Below are 8,922 nucleotides of genomic sequence, written 5' to 3'. Positions count from 1 at the left end.
AAAGAGGCGGGGATGGAGCCTGTAGCGGTGAGTGTAGGTGGGGAGGTAAGGAGGTGATAGGAAGGGTCTAGGCCCGAAACGTCAGCTTTTGTGCTCCTCAGATGCAGCTGGGCCTGCTGTGTTCATCCAGCCTCACATTTTATTATCAAGAGATAGGTCAGTCTGGGGAAGACGGACAGGTCAAGGGGGTGGGATGAGGTTAGTAGGTCGGAAATGGGAGTAGGGCTTGAGGTGGGAGGAGGGGATGGGTGAGAAGAAGAACAGGTTCGGAAGGCAGGGACGAGCTGGGCTGGTTTTGGGATGCGGTAGGGGGACGGGAGATTTTGAATCTTGTGAAGTCTACACTGATAGCATTGGGCTGCAGGGTTCCCAAGCGGAATATGAGGTGCTGTTCTTGCAACCTTCATGTAGCATCATTATGGCACTGCAGGAGGCCCAGGATGGACGTGTCATTCAAGGAGTGGGAGGGGCAATTGAAATAGTTTGCGACTGGGATGTGCAGTTCTTTGTTGTGAACTGAGTGTTGGTGCTCCACAAAGCGGTCCCCAACCCTCTGCCTCGTTTCCCCGATATAGAGGAGGCCACAACGGGAACAGCAAATACAGTATACCACATTAGCAGATGTGCAGGTAAACATTTGTTTGATGTGGAAGGTCTTCTTGGGGTGTGGGAGAGGGTGAGGGAGGAGGTGTGGAGGCAGGTGTAGCACTTCCTGTGGTTGCAGGGGAAAGTGCCGGGTGCGGTGGGGCTGGAGGGGAGCATGGGACAAGGGAGTCATGGAGAGAATGGTCCCTCCGGAAAGCAGATAAGGATAGGGAGGGAAACATGTCTTTGGTAGTGGTGTCATTTTGCAGATGGTGGAAGTGTCGGAGGATGACACGTTGGATCCAGAGGTTGGTGGGGTGGTTCGTGAGGATGAGAGGGATTCTGTTTTGTTCGTTATTGCGGGGAGGGGGTGTGAGGAGTTATGGGAAATGTGAGAGACATGGTCAAGGATGTTTTCGACCTCTGTGGAGGCGAAGTTGCAGTCCTTGAAAAATGAGGACATCTGGAATGTCACTATTGTTAGTCACCAACAGTCCCTATTAACAACTACTCACTCTCTGAGCCTGATCATTAGCACCTCCTTTGTCTGTCCAACTCTCTCTCTTTGGGCTCTATCCTATCGTTACTCCATACCCCACCCACTTCCCTTTTTTCTGCATATGAACAGATGTTTAAACTGATGGGCTGAATGGCCTGCTTTCACGCTGTAGGGACTGTATGATTAAACCCGCTCATGATGAATTACATGACTTCAATTTCTCTTGTTCGTTCTCTGGTCAACAGTATGGCTATTTTGTTAGAATGAGGGTGCTCTCTGAGTCTTAGCGTTGCTTATCGACATTTTTGAAACCCTCTAAATAGCAAAGTCACAGCCCCTTGGCCTAAAGTGAGTGACCTAAGGAGCAACCCGAGGACTGGGCCAATTCACCAATCATGATGTTCTTATAAAACAAAGGAAACATACAATCCTATTCTAGTTTGTTAGTCTGAGGGCATTCATCTCATCTGATGAGCTTTTATTTACAACTATAAACCAGCCCATTTATGCTTTCTTGTATAATACTTGTGATATTATATCTTAACAGGATCTTATTCACTACCATTACAATTATTTTATATTACATGCTTTTTATAGTTTTTGACATTTTAAAATTTTTATGAAGATTTTTCCTGCCACCACATTCACGTGAGTGTTTTGCTGCATGTCCTCAAATTGATGCCTTCAGGTTGACATCAGACATCCTCAGCCTTAGCTGGATGGGTTAATAAAGTGTTCTGAGGAAGGGTTGTGGCCTATAAATGTTACCTCTGATTTCTCTCTGCAGATGCTGCCAGACTTGCTGAGCTTTTCCAGCAATTTCTTGTTTTGTTTCAGATTTCCAGCATCTGCAGTTATTTCAGGCCATGAAGTTAGTTTATCTGTGGCTGAAGATTTTATAGTAGTTCCATTGTCGGGGATATTGTGAATGTTGATATGTCCTGGGCGAAGGACTTGTACCTTCGGATGCCTGGGAAACGCACAAGGCTGTTGTGCTGTTCAAACCACTTTCCTCTTGCTCCCATTAGAAATCCAAAGTGAACAAGCTCGTACCTTCCGGTCTCTCTCAATCTCCTGGTTGAGGTGTCTGTACTTTCTTGCCTTTTCATTCCATGCTCTCTCCAGTGACTTCATGTTGTCTTCAAAACAGACCATAACGTCGACCACTGCAACTCCTCGGTTCCTATTGAAAATTAGGTCTGACTTCGACAAAGATCCATCCTTGTCTTTCAGTCATGGCTCAATGTTCGTTGTTCATCCAAATTCTCCAACATCTTGCTGCAGATTTTCCATAATCTTGTTACGACGTCTAATTCATACGTATTTCACAAATGGGCTGTTACCTGAAATATGTGGTGAAGTTTCCCGGGGAGTCTTACATCTTCCACTTTCCTTTCGTAGATACGGCCTCCCTTTCCACAGCGTAGCTCTAGTTGGGTGAAAATTGCAGCGTAGCAGCAGGCTGTTGATTAGCCTCGATAATTTGATTTTGTATGAAGTTTTCACCCAGGAGTTTGAGACCAGGTCTTTACAGTGGTATTAGATCCCTGGCCCCGGCTTATGAGATCCAATCACTTGGCCAGTTCCCAATTTCTCCATGCTTATAGTTGATAGACTGTGTTGCTTCTCCTGTTGTCCATTTCTGGACTCAAGCATTCAGTTGTTCTCCCATCTCTGCATGTCAGAGCATAAGGGTAGTGCCTATCACAGACTTAATGAATGGAGAAGAACCAACAAAAAACCCCTCCTAGGGTCAGGGAAGGAAGAAGACCAGAAGAACTAAAATGGAGAAAAGAAGATAAGGCAACAGGTGAAAGGAAGAAAGAAGACTTGGAGACATGTTCAGGTTTGTTTCTCTTTGACATGCACTCAACCTTCTTTAGGACCTGTCGGACCATTTACAAGTTGTTTTCTTTGCAAAAATGGAAGGAAGCTTGAATCACGGTGTCTGTGGATGTCTCAAGTGCTTCCTGCTTACTTCTGACTACAGCCAGGATTTGAACCTTGAGTTTTCACATACCCAGTGCTCTGTCATTGTCCGTGGCATAGATAATACCATCAGTGGTATGTGGCTGGAGATGCAGAAACTGTTTGGTTCAGTTGCAGATTATTAGGTCCAGTTTCTGAACCCCCAACCAAATGCCTTTGTAAGATCGATGAAGATAACTAACAGGTGCCTTTCCTTTCCTTTTGGTGCCTTTGGTGAAGTTTACCGGGACTACTATATTTTTGTTGCATAGTTTTGTTGCTAAGAAACCCTTTTGTCTAGGATTTATCTGCACAGTATTGCTTAATCACTTCACATGAATTTTAGTGAATAGGCAAAGCAATATTGCTTCAGTTAGGATTAGCCTTCACATTGTCAATGTTTTTCATGTGTACCAAGCCTTCTGTCTTTGGAGTCAGGACAGTTTGACTCTTCATAAGGAAATCCAGAAGTGAGCTCGATTTCAGCCTCAAGGAGGAGTCTCAGAAAATGTGTAACACCATCGTAGTGAGTGTCCTGAATGTCTCCCAGTTTCATTTCCAACCTGCGAGGGAATAGGACTCCTGAGCAGAGCTCATCCACTCCAGCTGTTTCTATCCCTTTTTCTCTCTTTTGTGCTTTTTCTCTTGGAGGGAGAAGGCCTCAGCAGGTAAAGGAAGCAGGCAACTCTTCCACAAATTTTTTTTTTTACCTTGATACTCCATAACGGAATTGCCTCTGAATTCTGGTAGACATACCCATTATGGTTAGCAAATACTGGTTCCCACCTATGGTTTTAGGAAGGGGACCCACACAATCAATCATGTGTGAAAGGTTCTTCAAATTTGGGAACTTGCATCAAAGGTACTGGTTTTATTGCTGCCTGAGCCTTTTCTACCATTTGACATGTATGACAGGTATGGCAAACCTCAACCACAACTTATGTAATCCAGGCCAGTAGAAGTGCTTTGGTATTTTAGCCTAAATCTTCTCCAATCTTAAATGACCTTCTACAGGTAACCTGTGTGCTACCCATCATACTTTCTGTCTGTATACAACCTGCAACGCAATCTAGTGAACTTCCACCCGTGTCTCCTCTGCACTGCTGAGGTCTCCAGTTTTGCCTTAGGGTTCTATCCATGAGATAATAACACTGGGGAATACATTCTGATTCCTTTTCCCAGTAAGCATTATAATATAGATCTTTTATTGTCTCATCTTTTTGTTGTAACCCCAGTAATCTTTCAGGGCTAAACACCTCTGCCTGATCCTCAACCTGTTCAGGCTCTTCCTTTACCATTTGGTCAAACAGGGTGTCAGCCAACTGGACCTGTATTCCTTCATTTTTCTCCTTTGGATTTCCCCTCTTACTTTAACCTTTGACTGTGGAATATTGTCACCCCACAGTCTGGAAAAAATCCAGGGTATTTTTCTTTTAACGCCTCAGTTCCCTCGGTTTCCTTTGGCTTCTCCACTACAAAGGGCCTCACTCTCACTTTTGTTCCTGCCAGGTTGTTTCCAAGAACAAACTATTCCTGGAAGTGACACTCTTTCAGTCACTCCCACTTTCACTTCCCCAGCTTTGATTGGATTTTCTAATCTGATTTTACACAAGGGAACGCTAAATCTCTGTCCATCAATTCAACAGATCCCCATCTCTGTGTTGGGTAACATTTCAGAAGCAGTGCAAATACTTTCATCTCTTACTATTAGAGACTGACCAGTTCCCATATCTCTCAATACTGTAACTTCTTTACCACCTTCCCCTGTTCTTAGTGATTAAACCTTACCCACAGAGGTCTTTGTAGAGATCAGGCAGTCTCTTACAATCCAGACCATGACTAGGTTGTGCACTGTCTGCCCCTCGTCGACTTCATTTGGGATTTCCTTCACTACCTCAACCAATCTCACTGGTTTGGCCTCTTTTACCACATTTTGTCTTCCCAGCGCCCTTTCTTAAACCACCAGCACTGTGACTTTGTGTGTCTCACCTTATTACAACGAAAACACCTGAGGCCCCTTACCTCCTTTTCACACTCTTGGGTTTCTTTCTTCACGTTTGCAAGTGTGAGCATTCCAATTTAGTTTGCCACTGCTCTCAACATGTGAACAATTTTATCTGATCTCCTCTCCCTGCTGTGTAAGTGGCCATGCTCCAGGTTAAAATCCTTTGGAGTGTTGCTGAGTCTCCTGCTTGAGCTGAGTGCGGGTCATCTGTGAGGTCAGAGACACAGCCACAGGGGTCAGGAGACACTGGCAACTGGCCCCACAGCAAGGCACCTTTAGGACATCCAGGCCTCAATGCTCCCCAGTGGAAAATGCACAACCAGGAAGGAGCCAAAGCAGGCTTGCTCTGGGCAGCACAGTGGGCCACTGATAATTGTGCACAGCGCTTGGGAAGTACAGCCTTTCACGGCACTCAAACACCTTGCCAAACTAGCACCAAGCCTGGGGCTGGAATCAGAATTTCTAGCTCGAAATGGAGAGCTCGGTGCTGAGTTTAATAGAAACAAGAGTGGAGTAGCAATCACAGTCAGAATATCTGGGCCAGTATATTTAATACAGTCTCTGTCCCATTGTTGAAGGTGTCATTTTCAACTAAGCAATGAGTTATTTAACTGCTGAAATGGCACACATCGTCCAGAGCATGCTAATTAGAGAATTGACTGGATAAATTCTTTTGCATGCTCAAAAACATAACAAATGTGGAAGTTGTTGATTCAGTGTGAACTACACTGCCAGAAATGAACATATAGGATCCATGACTAAATTACTGTGGGTATAATGCATAGCTTCTCTTCTCAATACAGCAAGGTTATCAGCAATTAAGTGGAGGGAATTAGTTTGATGTTTTGGGTCAGGTTCCTTATGACATAACACTGTTCTACTGTTGGTGAGAACTGCACTCCTCATTCGCTCCACACTCCCCACTAGCCCCACCATCCCCGGCACCTATCCCTGCAACCGCAGGAAGTGCTACACATGCCCCTACACCTCCCCCCTCACCTCCATCCGAGGCACAAAAAAAACTTTCCACATCCAACAGATGTTCACCTGCCCATCCAGCAACATGGATCTACTGCATCCATTGCTCCTGATGTGGCCTCTTCTACATCGGTGAGGCCAAATGGAGGCTCGGAGACCGTTTCATAGAGCACCTATGCTCTGTTCATGGCAAATGACAACACCTTCCATTCACAAACCATTTTAGCTTCCCCTCCCAATCCCTGGGCAACATGTCCATCCTGGGTCTCCTCCAGTGTCACAAAGACGCCACCCGGAAACTGGAGGAGTAACACCTCCTACTCTACCTTTGGAGCCTACAACCCAATGGTCTCAATGTGGACTTTACCAGTTTCAAAGTCTTCCGACCCCTCGGCCTCATCCCATGACCAGCCCTCCCTCTCATCCCGGCCTCCTTGACCTGACACAACCTGTCCATTTTCTGTCCCACCTATCCGTTCCTCACTGACCAATTCCACTATTGCCTACCTGCACTCACCTATCACCACCCCAATTACCTTCCCCAGCCCCACCCCTCCTCTCTGTATTTATTTCAGAACACAATTCCCTCTCCCCATTTCTGAACAAGGCTCCCGAGCCGAAACGTTAGCTTTCTTGCTGCTCTGATGCTGCCTGACCTGCTGTGTTCGACCAGCTACACATCATGTTATCTCTGTGCAAAAACTACTTTCTGAGGAAGGGTCACTGGACTCGAAACATTAACTCTGTTTTCTCCTCCACAGATGCTGCCAGACCTGCTGAGCTTTTCCAGCAACTTTTTGTTCCTGATTTACAGCATCCACAGTTCTTTTGATTTTAATGTTATCCCTGTGATCTATTGATACTTTTTCTTTTTCAGAATCTGATGAACCTATAATACATTATGTTACTTCCTGCTTTATTTTACATCCTGATCCTATGCAGTTTGACCATTCTCCCCTCACTCTTGCATAGCAAATGACAAGGTTTCGCTGTATTTTTCAGAATTTAAAAAATCACGGAATGGGAAGAGACATTAACATTAAATTAAAGATTCAGGAAGATGGCCCAACAGTAATATCTTGGGGCAATTTAGGTTAATGAAGCATACAGCATTGTGAGTTTATTAGCTGGAAATAGATTTCAAGAATAAGGGAATTAGACAGCGCTAATAAGAGAGTTGTCAGACATCACCCAGCTTTAGCCATTCAGCAGATATTAGCTTCACTGACTGGGCTATCACTTATTGTCCCTGAGATGTTGGGAGCGAGCTCACTTCCTTAAGCAAAACAGTTCATTGGAATATTTGCCCTGGAGATCGTAAACTTCAGTTGTGAGGGTGGATTGGAGAGAGTAAGAGTTTTCATGTTGGAGTGCGGATGGAACTTTTAAAAATCATGAGAACTCTGGATTGGAGGGACAGGGGGGGAAAAGTACTGTTCCATGAATATCAGGAATGAGAAGACATAGACTCAAATTGACTTGCAAAAATAACAGACATGCAGTGAGATTATTTTTTCACACAATGCTTTGATTGTGTCAAGTGCCCTGCCCGAAGTTGTGGAAGAGGCAGGTATGATTGAAGCATTCAAGAGTGAATTGTATCATTATTTGGGTTTCACTGAGGTGCGGAGAGCCAGTGGAAAGAGCAGAATGTCACCATTATTCTGGTCCTGGCTCTCCACTTCCACATTGTTAGTGAGGACCTGATCTCGGACATCACCAAGAGAGCGCCTTCTGCGTCCCTATCCTGGGAGTCTTGGCTGTGGACATGGCAGCTGAAGGTTTACTCTGTATCAAACTCCAAAAATATAAGCTATGTCTTCAGAATTTGTGAATGACGCACAAATTAACAATGGAGTAAATGGGGAAGAGAGGAGCAGCAGCACTTGGGGGAATACAGGCAAAAGCTGTTACCAGTTGTTCTGAGGATAGAGGTGGTCCACAGGATTCCTGATGTGGTCTCAGTAAAACAGTTACAGCAAAACGTCCTCACTGTCGATGGCCAATCAATACAAAGCACAGTATTCTAGTGAAATAGGGACATGGAAAGGTGAGCACTTTCTGTTTGTCATAAGGAGCAAAATGGTCATTCCCTTGGCAGGGAGAGGCCTGGTCTCTATTTAACCATGTTACACCCTGACTCTGCAAACCCTCAAAGTAACTGAGGGATGGAAATTTATAAAACACATTTCATGTGAAGTCTTCTTCAGACTCTGTTGCAGAGTTTTAACGTGGAATCTAACCAGTTTGATCCTGAAGGCATGAATTTAACAAATGGCACACTGTCCCACCAGATTGTCCCAGTCCCAGACTCAGATTGTGTATTGTGTGAAAATAACAAAATCTGCAGCAAACAAACCTCCTGGATGGAATGATTCACCCGACAGATATGTGTGTGTAAGAGATTGTATGTGTCTGTGGGTGTAAGTGAGTTTGTCATTGAACATATTTGCGTGAAAGTATGCTCTGAGTGGATGAGAAGGTGTGTGCAAGATTGACTGTGTGTGATGGTGAGTGTGTAAGTTTCCACACACATGCGCGTTTGTCAGCTGGGGCTGGTTATATGACAGTATGTGCATGTTAGTATGTGAGTGACTGAAAAGTTGAAAGTCAATGGATGAGTACATTTGTGTGCTGGTATAAGGGTTTTTTTTTAGTGTGTGTGTGTGTGTGTATGTGTGTCTTTGTGTGTGTTTACATATATCGAGTCTTGATGGTTCCTGCCCTCTTACATGGACTCTCTACAACAGATGCCTCAAGACACTGGAGCTGTATCCCCAATGCTGTCTGCAAAAGATCCTGCGAATCCACAGGGAAGAAAGTTGCACCAATACCAGTGTCCTTGACCAGGCCAATATCCCCAGCATCGAGGCACTGACCCTGCCTT

This window comes from Stegostoma tigrinum, chromosome 43, assembly GCF_030684315.1.
Source record: "Stegostoma tigrinum isolate sSteTig4 chromosome 43, sSteTig4.hap1, whole genome shotgun sequence".
Lineage (NCBI taxonomy): Eukaryota > Metazoa > Chordata > Chondrichthyes > Orectolobiformes > Stegostomatidae > Stegostoma > Stegostoma tigrinum.
This window is presented reverse-complemented; position numbering follows the sequence as displayed.